This window comes from Neofelis nebulosa, chromosome 16, assembly GCF_028018385.1.
Source record: "Neofelis nebulosa isolate mNeoNeb1 chromosome 16, mNeoNeb1.pri, whole genome shotgun sequence".
Lineage (NCBI taxonomy): Eukaryota > Metazoa > Chordata > Mammalia > Carnivora > Felidae > Neofelis > Neofelis nebulosa.
In genome coordinates, this window is record NC_080797.1 from 15,307,101 (window position 1) to 15,323,249 (window position 16,149).

The 16,149-nt window shown below is 62.5% G+C and overlaps 1 long non-coding RNA gene across 1 annotated transcript; it reads left to right on the top strand.

Moving 5' to 3' along the window:
- Positions 1-1,537: 1,537 nt before the first annotated feature.
- LOC131497375 (uncharacterized) lies at positions 1,538-13,296 on the top strand. The gene is made up of 3 exons (XR_009254925.1): positions 1,538-1,720; positions 9,422-9,513; positions 12,952-13,296. It is a non-coding gene; the product is annotated as an uncharacterized LOC131497375 (long non-coding RNA).
- The last annotated feature ends 2,853 nt before the right edge of the window (positions 13,297-16,149 follow it).

Sequence of the window (16,149 nt, forward strand, 5' to 3'; positions counted from 1 at the left end):
TTCCTGCCGCAGGGCCTTTGCACTTGCGGGCCCCTCGGCCTGCAACACTCGTGCACCGATTTCTGCACAGATGCCAGCGGGGCTCTCACCTCCTGAGTGAGGCGACCGCCCGTGTGAAACCACACCCCACCCTCGCCTGGCCCCCTGCCCTGTGTTTGCCGCATGGGTCTTGGCCCCATCCAGCATGGTGTTTGCTGCCTGGGAGCTGCAGGCAGGTGGAGGGTTTGCCTGGTTCAGACCACAGCAGGTGCTCAGTAAATATTGTCGACTGAGCAGGTGAATGAGGGATCTTTCCTCCTCTTCCTCCCCACCCTGGGGTGATTCTCTGGCAGGGGAACCAGCAGGAACGAGTGGCTGCCCACGTAGCAAGTGCCTCACTCGCAGCATCTCGCTCCGAAAAAGCTCATTCGTGTGGGAGGCCCCAGGCGCTCAGGGAATCCTACCCTTCAAACACTGTCACCCTCTGCTTAGGATCCTCCGGGCTCCAGAGGTGCTGAATTGGACCAGGGCCCTGGGTCTGGTGGGAGGGACTGGGACGAGCCCACTGCCCCCGCGGGAGGGGGCCGGCGAAGCCGCGTTCAGCGTGGGGTCTCCAGGAGTCCTCCCAGTGGTCCCTCGAGGCCGCTTCTGCCGCGAAATGTGCCCCGCGGACAACCGTCACCGGCTGCTTGCTCTGCGCCCATGTGGTTCTAGCGCTCGGTCCCCACGCTTCCATGATTATCCTTTCACAAACGAGGAAGCAGGCTCAGGAAGTGTAGCCCCTTGACCGCGATTGTGCCACTGGCACATGGAGGCCCCGGGGCCTCGGTCCAGCCCTTGGTGGCTGAGAAGCCCGTGCTCATCCCGGGGCGCGATGCCGCTTCCCAGGCAGGAAGCCAGACGAGCATCCAGGGCTGACCGGAATTGCTCGCAAATGGCCGGACGACTGGCTCCCCCCGGGCATGGGCACTGGCAGGGGAGCTCTCTGCAGGCTGCGTGGCTTGGACAAGCCAGGGCAGCCATATGCCGCCAACCTCGTGGGGAGCGGGGCACAGGCCACCCCAGCAGCCAGATGCTCTGGGGCCAGTTGGTGCCTCAAAGGCATTTCCTCTAGGAAATGGAGCCACGGGGCCCCTCCCCTCCCTCCCCTCCCTTCCTCCCTCCCTCCTGCCCCCGCCTCCCTTTCAGCTCCAGAGTCAAGGGTTTCAGGGCTGTGTCAGCAAGGGGCCTTCTGTACTTTCCTTCTGGCACGGGGCACTGTGGCCCAGAATGGACATCTGGTCTGCCTTGACCCCCACAGCCAGGGCATCTGTGGCCCCACGGAACTCAGTGGCAAGGACAGCCGGAACCCGGGAAAGGCCACGCTCCCCTGCGTGCCCGCCAAGTGCGAGAACATCCCTAGCAAAGGCCTGCCTGGCACTGCCCTTGCCACGGGGGCTTCCTGAGGACGACCCCCCCCCCCCCGGGGGCCTGTCATGCCCGGGCTCCCCCTGCCAGGTGATGTCTGCTCAGGCTGAGGGACGGAGGGAAGGAGAGAGGGAGGGGGAGGGGCATTGGCCAGAACTGGTGGTGCCGCGGCCAGTGGGATCTCGCCCCTGAGGATGATGGGGGGCGGAGGGCGGCCCCTGCCCCTGGCCCACCATGTGCCCTCCTGGCTGGCAGGGCCATCCAGCTTGCTCCGTAGAAGTCGGATCTACAGACTTGGGCAGAGGGAGAAGGCTGAGGCTGCTTCATTTTACAGGTGGGAAAACTGAGGCCCTGCGAGGGGCGTGCGGTGTGTTGCCCTGTGGCCTTGATCGCATCTGCGTTGATCTTATCCTGGGCGCAGGGCTGGCCTCGGCTTCACTCACCCCCTCTTACTGAGGAGGGACTGGGGGGTGCAGAAGCGAGGTGTCACGTTCACGTTCTCCTGCTTAAGCCGGTTCTCTGGCCCTGGCTGGTGCAGACCTGAGTCGGAGACCGACTTCCCTCTGCCGCGGATGGAAAATAAGCCTGACGAAGCAGGGCTGAGGGAAGGGGGCGCCCGGGATCAGGGACGACCCCCCTGCCCGAGGCAAGAAGCTCTGAGGCCCCAGTGGGGCTGAGGAGGGACTGCAGCCACCTGTGTCCCCGCTGTGCTGGTCAACAGAGTGGCACTTTTTTCCACCCAGGGTTCGGACCAAATCATGAGGGCCACCCCCCTCTTGTCTGCAGCCGCTGCCCCTGCCAGAGCTCCCTCCCTGCAGGCCCTTCCCTCCCTGCATGTCGGTCCCCGGAAACCGGTGCAGGAGACCCGGCCTGGATACCGGTCGAGACCCAGGACCCCCCCCCTTCCCCCGCAGCATTCTGGTCCCTTCCAGGGCTGGGCGAGGTCCAGCGGGGGGGGGCAGGTGGAGCGCCCGCCCGTACTGGGTAACTGTGGCCCCAGGACAGATAGCCGAGGGACAGAAGAGGGGTGCAGCCGTCCCCAGGTCCCCTTCCACCGGGGCTCAAGAGGGCGTCCTGGAGGATGCGTCGTGGCCCCCAAAGCGGGAGAAGGCAGTGAGCTGCCCCGGGAAGGGAGGGCCTGTCTCGGGGGCCGGACCCGGTGCGCCCCGGACGCCAGGCTGAGACGTCGGAACTTGCGAGCCACGGGGAAAGTGTCCATGGGCTCGGAGCCCAAGGCTGATGGGAGCACAGCCCAGCTTGCGGAAGCAGCTTTTCAGCAAGTGCCTCGGAGCTTTCTTGGAAACTGGCTGAGTGTAAATTATAAATAAACAAACGGGAGCTGCAGCAGGGCCGGTGGGCAGAGGGGAGAGGCTGGGGGCCGAGGTCCCCACGAGGGGCTGGTGCCCCCCAGAGCGGGAACCCGCCGCCCCTCCCCCACCCGGCCGCCCCATCCTCGGGGGGCTCCTGTGGGGAGCATGGCCTGGGGTCTCTGGCTCCTGGGAGCTGACTTTGGCCAGGCTTCCCGGGAGGCCCCGCGCAGACCCCAAGACGGGAGTGGAGAGCCCATCCGGCTGGCGCCACCCGGAGAGGTGCAGGCCCGAGTCTCCCTCGGACAAAAACAGGCCCCCGGTGGACACTCATCCGTGTGGGAGGTGTCTTACCAAATGTTTGAAAGGGAAAAAAAAATCCCATTTTCTTAGCTTTTTTTTTTTTTCCTTTCTATTTTTTGATTATTTTTCTAGATGACTTCATTTCTAAGAAGGGTGTAGGGGAGAGAAGGAGGACAGAGGGAGGGAGGACATGGGCCCCGAGGAAGCCGAGGGACGAGGGACGGGAGCAGGGCTGGAGGGAGGACAGCAGGGTACCTGGGCCCCAGGGAGGAGCTGAGGCCTCTTCACCTTGGAGAAAGCAGGCGTCTGGTCCTCACTGTGGGTGTCCCCACCCCCCAGCCCCCACCGCGGACCCCTCGTGGGCCTCCTGGCCGACTCCGTGCCCGCCAGGCCCTGGGGCAGAGGTCAGCTCATCCAGCTGGGATTAGCGGGGGTCCTCGCTGGCTCATGGCCTCTGCCCGCGGACAGAGCCGAGAGGGGGTCCCCGCCCCCCGCTGAGGCCCCCTCACCCCACACGCCACTTGGGACCCATGGGGCCCACTCCGGCTAGCCTAACCAGAAAGGAGGAGTTATCTCAGGATATCAGCAGGCTCAGAGAATCTTCTGGAGAGCCCAGTGGCTACATACCCAGTAGCAACACACGGCCCCGGGGGCCCACACCGTGTGGCGCCAGGCCGTGAAGGCCATCCTGCGGGGAAGTGACTGGGCGCGCTTTCCTTGGGTGCTGTCTCGTGTGTCCGTTGAGCCGCGTGTGGTCGCGGGAGCCTCTGTGGCTGCAGGGGCCCCACTCCTGCCTTAACGGGACGTCCTGGGAGGGGCCGGGAACCCGCGGCGAGGAGCAGGCGCCCCGCGGCCCCCTTAGCTCACAAAGGGTGTTTCCAGCCCCAGATGCCGGCAGCCGCCAGGCTCCCAGGGGGGGACCTGTCCCTGCCTCTGCCGGTGTCCCGGGTGCCACTGCAGGCGGCTGCTCCTGAGTCTGAGTCTCCGCCTCCCCCTGCCTTTCTCTTCCCACTGGGAACCCCTGACATTGGGTTTAGGGCCCACCCCAGCCCGGGATGAGCTCATCTCAAGACCCTTAACCTGGTTACCTCCGCCGAGTTTTACTCCAAGTGAGGTTACCTTCCGAGGTGCCGGGCGGACACATCTTTTGGGGGCCACCCCTCAATCTGCTGCAAGAGGCGCGAGACAGGGGCACAGAGCAGGGGGTGGGACGGAGGGGAGCGTTGGGGCAGGAGGAGCCAGCTGTCCCCAGCCTGTCCAGGGGTGTGGGGCCATCTGACCTTCACGGAGGTATTTAAACCCCAAGGCCACCTGTGTCTGCCCACATGGGTTCTCCACTGAGGCCGGGGCGTCCCAACTTCCGGGTTCCATGAGCACCCCATCCCAAGGGCTTCTGGCGCCCCTGTGCTTGGGAACCCCAGAGTCAGGCCAGCCTCTCGGGGGGGTCCCCGGGCCCTGCGCCAGACCTCTCCCCACCCCCCCACCCCCCCCCCCCCCCGCCGCCGCCCAGCTCCTCCCCCTTGAAGTCTGAGCCACCCCTCCTGACGGGACCCATCCCGACCATGGAAGCAAACGCCCTCAGAGGTGGAGACCTCCAGGTGCACGGTCCGCACCAGAACATACACGCATCTGTATACACATTCCCTGCACGGTCTGGTCCCATCCTCAGGAGATACTGACCCCGCTCCACAGACAAGGAGACGGCCCCGCAGGCAGATTGACTCCCCCAGGTTCCCACAGGCAGACCGGAGATGAACCCAAGCCCACCCGGCCTGCAGCGCTGTCCCCTCACCGGGCTCAATCCACATCAGGGCTTGAATCCTCCTCGGAACAGGAAACTCACTCCCTAACAAAATGGCACCTTCTCCTGACAATCCCATGTCAGGGAGGCTTCCTTCCTTCACTGAGGGAAAGCTCGTCCTCATCCAAGTGACTTGGTCCAGGACAAATTTCTCCATTTCTTCCCTTTCTTGAGAAGTTGGGTTCTGCCCCTGCCCCACCCCTCGCCCTCCCCAGGAGGGTTTCTGGCCTCTTGGTGCTCAATCTACAACATCAAGGACAAAAGGTCCTTGGGTCGTGGGACAGCTGTGGAGGGTGACTTTGGACAGGCGTCCCCCAGCACCATGCCCAGCTCAGGCGGAGCATGCCTGCTCTGGAGGTGACAGCATCTCTCCGCCGGGGAACAGAGCCCAGGGGTGAGGCCCGGTCATTTGGTCACCTTGGCCGCCTCGAGCCAGGAGCCACCCCGGGCACTGCTGGGCAGAGGCCTGCCACAGCACAGCAGCGACGCCTCACTTTGGAAAAGAAAAAGGGGGGAAAAAAAAAAGGCAACCACCAGCCGAGAGGCTAACAGCTGAGCTGAGTCACGCCGGGCGGGCGGAGGCGGCTGCAGGGGCGGGTGGGGGCCGCCCAGGATGGGAGGGAGGCGAGAGGGGCACGGGGCCCACCTGGCACCCTCCCCTGGGCTTCTGGAGCCGGGCAGCCCTCCAGCGGGGTTGTGGGGCCTGGAGCCCAGGGGGTCGCGCCGAGCCGGCCTCCGTCCGGCTCCGCCCCTAACCTCCTCTTCCAGCCGGTGGGGTGATGCTGCCTCCCCTGCTACGGTGCCCATGAGACGGGTGGCCACGCTGCTAGGTGCTCAGGGCAGCCTCTGGCACGCGACAGGGACAGAGCCGGGTCCCCAGCGTCCACTCACTGTCCTTATGAATGAGAAACCCTTGAGCTTCCCAGGGCAGGATGCTGGCGCTGGCCCAGGGGGCCTCCCCTGCCCCAGGCCCTCCCGGTGCCCGAGAAGCGCAATCCCCAGGCCCTGGGTTGTCGCCTTGCCAACTTTTCCACACCTCCCCCATCCACAGCCCCACTGCCCCCCAGGGTCCAGGGCCCGGCCTGGGGCAGCCAGGCCAGGCGGTTCTGCCTTCGCAGCACCCTGCCCAGCCGCCTGGCCCCTGTGACCTGACGGGACCCTCGGGGCACGACTCTGGCTGCAGCGGGCCGGGGCTGACATCAGGTCCCGCTCCGAGGAGTGGCTGGCCGCATGACCTCACCTGACTCCCAGCGCTACCCTGACCCCTCTGGGAACCACGCCCACGTGCTCTGGCAGATCTGCCCGGCGGGCGGCGGCGGAGTCCCCACCGCCCTCACCCCCTGGCGGGAGGGCCCTGCAGATGGCAGGCGTCTGTTTGCCCAGGACACCCCTGTCCTGCTGAAGCTCCGGGCTTGGGAGCCGGGAGGCACCCTGAAGATGGTCACCAAGGGCCCGAGAGGGACGGGACGTTCCTCAGGCCACCCTGCCCTGCCCGGTGCCCCCAGGACCCCGCCGCGTGCCTCCCCCCACGCTCAGGGCCCCTGCCATCCCAGCCCCCTCCCCCTCGCAAGCACTCCCCGCTCCCCCCGCCGGCCTGCCTCTCCCGCCCCCACGCTCTGGCGGGAAGGGGTTCCTATGGCACCCCTTCCCCCGCACACACTTAGCTCACTGGCAGCCCATCTGCCCCGAGACACTGAGCGGCAGATGCCTCCATGCACAGCGGTGCCTGAAGCGAGGCGGCCCAGCGCCTGCCGGACGTGAGCACCGCCAGCCAGGCCTGGGGGCTCACGCTCCGCCTGGCTGAGGCGGGGGACTCACCCAGACGGCCCGCGGCCCACGGGGGGGGCGGGGGCCAGGGAGTGGACGGGAATGGGAGCCGCCCTTGCGGGCTCCCCCCCCCCCCCCCCCAGGGCTCCAGCAGCCTGGGAGCCGCTCTTGGCAGGCTGCACACTTGGGGGCAGGGATCCGCAGCTCTCTGACTCCCCGGGGAAGGCCCAAGCTGTGGGGGGGCTGCTCCCCAGCCCCCAGCTGTTCCCCTCACCAAGAAGGAGGCCGATGGACCGCCCCCCCCCCCGGGAAACATCCCACATAAGGGCCCGGCTGTGGGCTGGGGCTTGTGGGACAGGTTCTTCCTCTCAGCTCAGCTGGCTTCAGACCTGGGCCTGCCGGGCCCCAGGCCCAATTCTGGTGTCCCTCAGCCCCCTCTCTATCTCCAGTGACTTCCCTTACTACTGGTGGGGACACCTGGCCGAGCAGGGTCGGAGTCCCTGGGGCTGGGCCTCCTGGGAAGTGGTGGCTGTGGTTCCTGGACCCACCAACCATTCCCAGGAGGCCTGCGGCCAGTTGGCAAAAAGCCTCGTTGCCGTGGCAGCAGCCTCTAGCCCTGGGTCCGGGAGGAGGGGCCGGCTGAGGACCCTCAGAGCTTCGGCCTGTGGCTCTGGCCCTGCCCTCCCCAGCCCCGGGAGCAGAGCTTCGTAGCCTGTGGGTGCCCAGCCAAGCCCTGCCGTGCCAGGCCCGCGTGGGGCGAGGGCCGCCGTGCCCCCAGCCGCCGATGTGGGCCGGCGCGCGCACTCTCCCATCCCCAATAGAGACAGAAGAGGCTGGCTAAGCCTGGAACTCTGGAGGCTCCGGCTTGACATTAGGCGGAATTTCCTGGTTCTGGAAAGAATGAGAACATTTCAGACATCCGCACACAGGGCTGCAGGCTGCTGGCCTGTCTCGCTCGCGGCCTCGAGCGCACGTCCGTCCGTGTGAGGGGAGAGAGCTGCCGTGAGCCGGCCTGCCCGGGGGGGGGGGGGGGGGGGGGCAGAGGGATGGACAACTTGGCCTCTGAGGACCCACCCCATCGGCCAAGGCCCAGAAGCCACGAAAACCCAAACTCACTCCCCCCGCCCCCCGCCGCTTTCCTCCTCTCCTCCCGGCGCCCCCACAGTGTGGCACCAGCGTGCAGACACACGCACACACACGCACACACACGCACACGCACACGCCCCCGGGCCGCCTCTGCTCCCCTCACATCTTGCATTTGTTTTGCTTCAGCCGGGCTCGAAATTGGCAGCTTCCTCCGATCCCCCCCACGGAGGTGCCATATGTCAGTGTCATGAATAAGCACGAGGCTCCCTGGCTGGGAGAGCTGGGAAGTGGCAGCTGCCAATCAGCGCTGAGCGCACGGCGGGGGTGGGGGGGGTGGGGGGGGGGCGCGACCGCTGGGTGGGGGTCAGCTCCACCAGAGGCGCAGGCCAGGTGTGGGGACCCCATGGGTGGGGACAGGGCTGGATGTGAAAGCATGGTCACTGGTCCACAGCCCCGGGGGGCCAGGGTGTGTTCCTGAAAACAGCAAAACCCAGAAGGCACCGTGACATCGGGTGGCCAGAGTCCCCAAACTCTGCCCCCCGTGCCCTGCCTTGTCTGCCTGCCTGCCCACTGGCCAGCCCACACCACCTGCTCCGGGATGGCCCTTTCCTCCCAGGCCGCTTTCCTCATATTCCTCGTTCCTGTGCCTCTTCTGGGCTTGGGCTCCATCGGAGCCTCCCCCCCAACCCTCCCCCCCACACCCCCCCGCACCGCCTCACCTGTGCGTAGCCTGCGGGGCAGAGAAGGGGAGCCAGACTCTGCCAGCACCTGCCTGTGGGCCAAGCACAGAGTGAGGTGCGTCTGCCCGGGGCACTGTTCACTCTCCCAGCACTCAGGGAACCAGGGATTATTAGCCCCATTTACAGGCAAGAAAACTGAGGCCAGAAAGGTTTTAAGAAACTGTCTCCAAGTCCTACAGCTCAGAATGGTAGATGGTCTGCCGGTTCATTGCCAGAGGCCCTATATCTGTGTTGAACCTGGGAGCCCTCTGCCTGGTTGCCCCCCGCCCCAGCCCCCACCCTGAGAGGCCTTCCCCTGGCCTCTCCTCCTGCACCTCCCCACCCTGACCCCTGTAAAGTTAACCCTTCTCTCCTTCCTGCCCTGTGAATGCTCTTACCCATCTTGGATCCTATAGAGATCACACAGATCACAGTCCCCCGAATGCACGTTTGTCCCTCAAAGCTCTGCCCCACCCCCCACCGGAGGTGACCAGTCAAGGCCTGACCCAGCAGGTGGCTGTAAAATGAATGATGGACAGACAGGCTGCAAGGCCAGGGCCATGCACCCAGGTTCCCCAGCGTGACTGCAGACGTGTGCATCCTGGGGAGGTGGAGGCCAGGCCCCGCCCACCCGGGTAATGCAGGCCCCTTCCTTCATTCTGAGCCCTGCTGGAGGCGGAGGCAGGTGACTGCTGGGGATCGGATTAACCGCTCCAGGTTAATTGGCTATCCCCCGCTACCAGCATGACAGATCCTGCTTGACATTTCCCTAGATAGTTAATTGATACCCAAGTAATTTGTCATGGAGACCTCGTTATATGCCAACTAGGTCCCCTAAGCCGTCAGCGTCTGTGCCCCAGAAACAAGATTGGCAAGTTAATAATGGAGCCTTAATCACGCTGTTTCCTGCTGGCATTGGAAGAGAATACCCAGAGACAGGATGGGGCGTCACTGGGCAGAGACGATGCTTTCTAGGACCTTGGGAACAGAGGGTCCTGAGAGATCCCAGAGCCCCTGCACCTTCCTGAGAAGGTCCCTTCCCATTTCCCCAGCCAGGCGTGCCTTCTGGTGACCGTGTTCGGCCTGCTGAGGAACCCCCTTCCATAGGTGCACTGGGGCTGATTCCACTCCCTGGCTCCAGCAGGTATGTGGTGCGGCCAGCTGTGCCCCCAGAGTGAACTAACAAGTCCGTTTTTACCTAAGATGGTTTGTGTTGGGTTCTGTCACATGTAATCTGGAGGCTTCTCAGCTCAAACCCCTCTGGGCTCTTACCCCAGGAGTCGAGCCCATCTGCAGAACCTGTGTGGGGTCTGATCAGGGGCCTGGACAGGAAGACAGCCTGGTGCAGAAAGGGGAGGCCTGGACAGAAGGCCAGGGCTGGAAGGGAAGGGGATTTTTCAGGACGGACGCAGTATCTGGCCTCGGGAGAAGGGGAGCAGGGTGAGAGAGGAGTAAAAGTAGGGCAGAGGCTCCCTCAGCATCCCAGACCAGCAGCACAGAGGGACACCTCGGCATCGGCTTCAGCACCAAGGACAGCGGTGGCCTCATGGCCCAGAGGAGGGAGGGGGGCACAAGTTACTGGGGTGAGGGCAAGGGCGGGGTTGTAGCTCTCATACACTTGTTCTCAAGAAGCCACTAGATGATGCACACCGTCAATACAAGGGAGCAGACCCAAATAAAGGGCTTCAGAATCCACGAAGGAGGGTGGATTCAGCACAGGAGAGACGAGGGTGGAGAGAGGTCCTTGGTGATGGATGTGTAGCAGGGGTACAAGGCAACTGGGACAGGTGGATATGGGAGGAATGGCTCTGAGTTAGTTGTCTTTTGCTGTGTAATAAATTATCCCAGAACAGGGGCGCCTGGGTGGCTCGGTCGGTTAAGAGTCTAGGGGCGCCTGGGTGGCGCAGTCGGTTAAGCGTCCGACTTCAGCCAGGTCACGATCTCGCGGTCCGTGAGTTCGAGCCCCGCGTCAGGCTCTGGGCTGATGGCTCGGAGCCTGGAGCCTGTTTCCGATTCTGTGTCTCCCTCTCTCTCTGCCCCTCCCCCGTTCATGCTCTGTCTCTCTCTGTCCCAAAAATAAATAAAAAAAAAAAAAAAAAAAACGTTGAAAAAAAAAAAAAAAAAAAGAGTCTGACTTCGGCTCCGGTCATGATCTTGTAGTTCGCGAGTTTGAGCCCCACGTTGGGCTCTCTGCTGTCAGCACAGAGCCCGCTTCAGATCCTCTGTCCCCCTCTCTCTGCCCGTCCCCCAGTAGTGAACACACTGTCTCTCAAAAATAAAAAAAACCAGTAATTTTAAAAATATGTAAAATTGTCCCAGAACAAAGATCTATTGTCTCGCGTGGTTTCTCATGGAACCATCCTGGAGGCTGTCTACCACAGGCTCCAAGAAAGAAACCAAATTTATAGATGGCCTGATGTTTTTAACATACCAGAAAAGAGATTTATATTTTTGTTACAGGGTTTGGGGATGAATAAGTAATAGGTACACAGAAAATAAAGCAAACCCAAAACACGAGGCAGTTATTAAGTCCAGGAAAAACAAGAGGTTGTACAAGAAAAAAGATGTAATTACAATACGTTACTCAGCTGTGAGTAGTATGTGCAAAGAAATAATAATGCATACATTGAATTATGATTCAGCCAAAATGAGAAGATGGGTGGAAGAAAAGTGTGTGTGTGTGTGTGTGTGTGTGTGTGTGTGTGTGTGTATGTGTGTGTGTGAACAAACTCTCAACAGCAGGAAGTGAGTGGATGATTTCCAAGTCTGAAAAAAAAGCAACGTTAGCACGTTATTTAGAAGTAAATACCAAAACAAACTAACTAAAACAACAAAATTTTGCCTCTGAGAAGGGGAAATCAGGAGAGACGGTGGGTACAGAGCGGCTGGTTTTTCGTGGCAAGTCTTACAGAGATATTTGATTAAGCCACGTACATTTATGACTTTGGTGAAAAACCAAGTGGAATTCAAACAACTATAACGCAGACACACTCCAGCCTGCTCCATACTCCCGGGAACCCCAGGGAAGGGCGTAGGGAGCTGCCTCCTTTTTGGGGGGCAGCCCCCCCATGTCCTGGAGCCTGGTCTTCCTCCCTGCCCTCGCAGGGGCCCTCCGCTGGCTTCCCCCACTTCCCTCCCTCCACCTTGGACTCTTCGCCTGTCTCCTGCCTTCACTGTCCCCTTGTCCATTCTTCTGCCTGTTGGGTGGGGAACAATCAGACGGAGGGGGGCCCAGCCCTGCCCCCCGTGCCGCCTGTGGTGGTAGGAAACTGCCAGAAGTCGCTCCTGCTTCCTGGGGAGGTGAACTGGGGATACCGGGCTGTGCTCCATCATTTCCATGACACCTCGTCTAATTACCCAGCATGCTATTCATTTGGATGTCAGTGCCGCCGCATGTCTGTGCCTTTAATTAATAATTTGGTAAAACTCCATGCAGGGCCTGGCCAGGGTGGTGCAGCAGGGGCTGCTGGGGCCAGAACAAACCTGGAGTGGGTGGGCCAGGTCAGTGAGGCTCCCCTCCCCCAGCGAGTGCAGAAGCTTTGGGCTGGAACCCAGGAACCCTGGTTCCTTGTCCCCAGCCATTCCCACTGGGCCCTAAAGGCCCACCCAGGAGGAGGCAGGAAAACAGACCCTGAGGGGTACGTGCACACCAGTGACTGGGGCCTGAGTGGGGGGGATTGGCTTCACTGGAGCCCAGGCTGGCCTTTGGGCCCTGGAGGGTTGGGACCCCAGGAGCCTAGGAGGAGGGGTGAATGGCAGTCAAAGGTGCCGAGAAGCCTGGCAGAAAACCGGCTCACACAGGCCAATGTCTGTGGCCAGAGAGGTGTGGGGGTGGCTAGGGGAGGGAGTGCTCGGGGCAGGTTAGGACCTCCTCCCTGAGGCCCTGCTTTGGCCTGATCACAAAGAGCCACTCCCAGCCCTGGGTGTCCCCCATTGCTGATTGCCCCAAGAGAGGGGAGGGTGCATAGGCTGGGGTCCCCAAAGTGAAGAGGCCTACAACGTCCAGGCCAACCCACCTCGTGGGAGCCTCTTACTCCCGGCCCTTGGGCAGGGTGGGGGCCTCGGGAAGGGGCACAGAGGCCGCCGGGTTAACAGGAAAGTCTATTTGGATCTGACTTGAATTATTGAGTGGCTCGGACTTATTCTTGGCTCTGGGGCAGGCTGTGGTCTGTGAAGATTGACACCGTCTCGGCCCTATTTTTAAGGTTCCGTGGGAAGGAGCTGAGACACCACCACACGCAGGCCCCCACGTGCCCTCTGCGCTGGGGCGAGAGAGCTCCTGGGTGGGGGTGGGGTGGGCAGGACATGCCACCTGGGAGCCCCCTCCCCACACCCACCCCTGGGGCTGACAGGTCCCCACCTCGGCCCCTCCACCTGAGCTCCCAGCCCGGCCCACCCCGGATCCCCGCACCCTGTTCCCCTAAGCCGACCCCCCTCTGAGAAGTGCTGGCTGTATCCACGCCGGCATCCCCAGGGCGGATGGGCTGTGAGTCTCCGTCTCGTCTCTGACCCGTGCTCGGTGCCCTGCTTGGCCGTGAGAAGGGCTGACGGGCCCACATTGCTGTGGGTTCTCTTCCTGCAGGCCTGTGTCACCCTGATATCAAAGCCAGACAAAGACATCACAAGAAAACTACAGACCAATAACCCTCACGAATATAGATCTAAATGTCCTCAGCTCAACACTAGCAAATCAAACCCAGCGGCATAGTAAAGGGACTGTACATGATGACCGAGTGCAATTTATTCCAGAAATGCAGAACGGCTCAAAATGTGAAAATCGGCCCGTGTAACACACCACATTAACAGAATGAAGGAAAACAATCATTTCGATGGTTTCAAAAAATCCAACACCCGTTCGTGATAAAGACACAGAGAAACTAGGAGCTCCTTCAACCCGATAAAGGGCGTCTGTGCCCGTCGCTGTGTGCGTGTGCATGCGTGTAAGTGTGTGTGCCCACCTGTGTGCACATGCAGGGAGAGACCAAGAGCTTTGTCCCTAAAGTCAGGAGCCAGACAAGGACGTCAGGAGCCAGAATAGCCACTTCTATTCAACGTTGTCCTGGAAGTTCCAGCTGGACCGTCAGGCTGGGAGAAGGTGGAAAAGGCATTCAGATGGGAAAGGAGGAGGTAAAACCACCTCTCTCTGACGTGACATGATCTTCTGTAAAAAGCACCCTAAAGAATGTGTGTGCGCACACACGTGCGTGTGCACAGAAGCGGGCACACGCACACACAATTACAGCCAACGCACCACAGCACAGTTGCAGAATACAAGACACAAAAGCCAGATGTATTTCTTTTTAAAAAAAAAAATCTTTATTCATTTTTGAGACAGCGTGAGTGGGGGAGGGGCAGGGAGAGAGGGAGACACAGAATCCGAGGCAGAGTCCAGGCTCCGAGCTGTCAGCCCAGAGCCCGACGCGGGGCTTGAACCCACAGACTGCGAGATCGTGACCCGAGCCGAAGTCGGACGCTCAACCGACTGAGCCCCCCAGGCGCCCCGAAAACCTATACGCTCGTGAACACACTAGCAATGGATAATCCCAAAACAAAGCCGGTAAAATAGCGTCAAACAGAATTTGACCAAAGGAGTGAAGGCTCGTACGCTGAAAACCACGAAAGGAAGTGGAAAGAAGTTGACAGAGGTGTCCGTGAAATCGCTGCCCAGGCGCGGGACGGCAGGACCGAGCGAGCACCGCGAGGCGGTCGGCGCAGTGCCCGTCAGAACCCTTTTCTGCCCTTGTGCAGAAGTGGACAGCCAGCCCTGAAAGTGGCAAGGAACTGCCAGGGGCCCGGAACAGCCGTACGTAAACGCTGACGTATCATCAAAGTGGGTGCAGGGTCCAGACGTAAGGGCTGAAGCCAAAGGACTCGCGGGACTTAGGCAGCAGCTCCTTAAATGTGACACCAGACGCACCAGCAGCACGCGAGCACAGACAGGCCGGACGTGTCACACGCCGTGGCGTCCGAGCACCCCCGGAAGGGCCCCTTCCGGGCCGGGGGAGAGCGCGTGCGTCCGCACGGGGTGGGGGACAGGGCACGGGAGGAGCCTGGCAGCCATGTCTCCCGGAAAGACGTACAGAAGGCCAACCGTCACGCCAACAGGTGCCCCACGTCAGGTCGGAGCCACGAGACCCCGCCTCACGGCCACGAGGACAGCCAGCCGGGCCGCCCTGGAAGACAGCCTGGCTCATCCCCAGAAAGGTAAACACACAGCTGCCACGGGACCCAGAGCCCCCTCCCCGGTGCAGACCCGAGTCGCCGCAAACACAGCTCACACAGAGACTCGTACGTCGCTGTCCCTGAGGGCCCCGAACAGAGACAGCCGGGTGCCGCGGGGGGCGGAGGCCGGTGGCGCTCTGTCCCTACAAGGGGGTAGCGCCTGGCCGCAGAGAGACGCGCTGCTCCACGGTGCGACGCGGGAGAACATGGTGCTGAGAACATTGGGCCCGAGACCGGGCGGAAACCAGCGCAAGGGCCGCACGGCGTGCGACCCGGTGCCCCAGCTGCTGGGCCGGGCCCCTCTGGGGCGATGGAAAGCCCCGGAACTAGACGGCAGTGACGACGGCACAAGGTCTGAATACACGAGAAACCGCTTCGTACAACTTAAATGCGCTTGAAGTGACAGCTTTGGTGGCGGGACGTGAATTTCAAAACATAAACGAGTCGGGTGAGTTGTCTGCAAGGTCCTCTCCGGGCTCTGGCCTGCTCTTTGCCGAGGGGAGGAGACCGGGGTGGGGGCGGAAACTGGGCACCCCTGGGACCATGCGGAGCCTGCCCGGACCTCTGTGCCCTTCTGTGGGGCAGGGCCGCGACTCCGTTGCCAGCCCTCCCTGTCCTGCTTCGGACCCTCCTCCCAGGACCCAGGTCTCACCAGGGTCTCTCGGGGAACACAGGCAGGTACGCGAGGTGCCGAGCCCCCGGGGCTGCTGGCCTCCCGCGGGGTTTCCGGGTAAGTGTGCCCAGCACTGGGTGACAGACTACAGACATTCTCCTACTCCATCCACCCAAGCCGGGCTGCTCGGAACCCCGGGCAGAAACAGGCTCCGAGCGCGAGGTCGCAGCCTCAGAGCTCCTCCCGAAGGCGTGTCGCGCCTTCTCGAGGGACAGCCCGTGTCTCAGTTCCACAGCAGTGAGAGCCGGGGCACCGAGCGCAGGGGTGAGACGACAGCTGCGTGTGCTGGGGCGCAGGGTCTGATGTCAGGGGCACAGCACCCGGGAGCCAGGGGTCCTGGTCCCAGCGCCGGCAGAAGCGGAAGCTGGCTTGAGAAAGGAGGGGGGAGCAAGACAGGAGGACAGAGCCTGGCCTGGCCCTTCCCACGTGCGGGAGTCCCCTTGAAGCCACCTGTGGAACCTGCTGGGACCTGCTCACCCCGCCGGGCCACGGCGGAGAGCCCAGAAGCACCCGGGGGGGGGGGGGAACCCACAGCCCCACCCGCCCTGGGGCGGCCCTGCTTCCCTCAAGTGGGGAGCCCGGCTCAGCCTCCTGCAGCCACCGGGCCTCCCAAGGGGCACAGGCAGAGCAGGGTGTGGCCCCAACTGCAGCCCGCCGGCTCACTGTCCCCGTTTCCACCAGGCGTCTGGGCCTTGGACAAGAACTCACTCCTCATAAACGAAGGCGACACCGGGGAGGGAGTCGGACAGGGAGTGCGGACACCCAGGGCCTCCGTACGTGTCTGCGTCGTCTAAACCATGACGAGAGGCTCCTTGGGCAACATTAGGAATGGGCACCCAGGGAGCTCAGTCCAGTTGAGCGTCTGACTCAGGGTTTCGGCTCAGG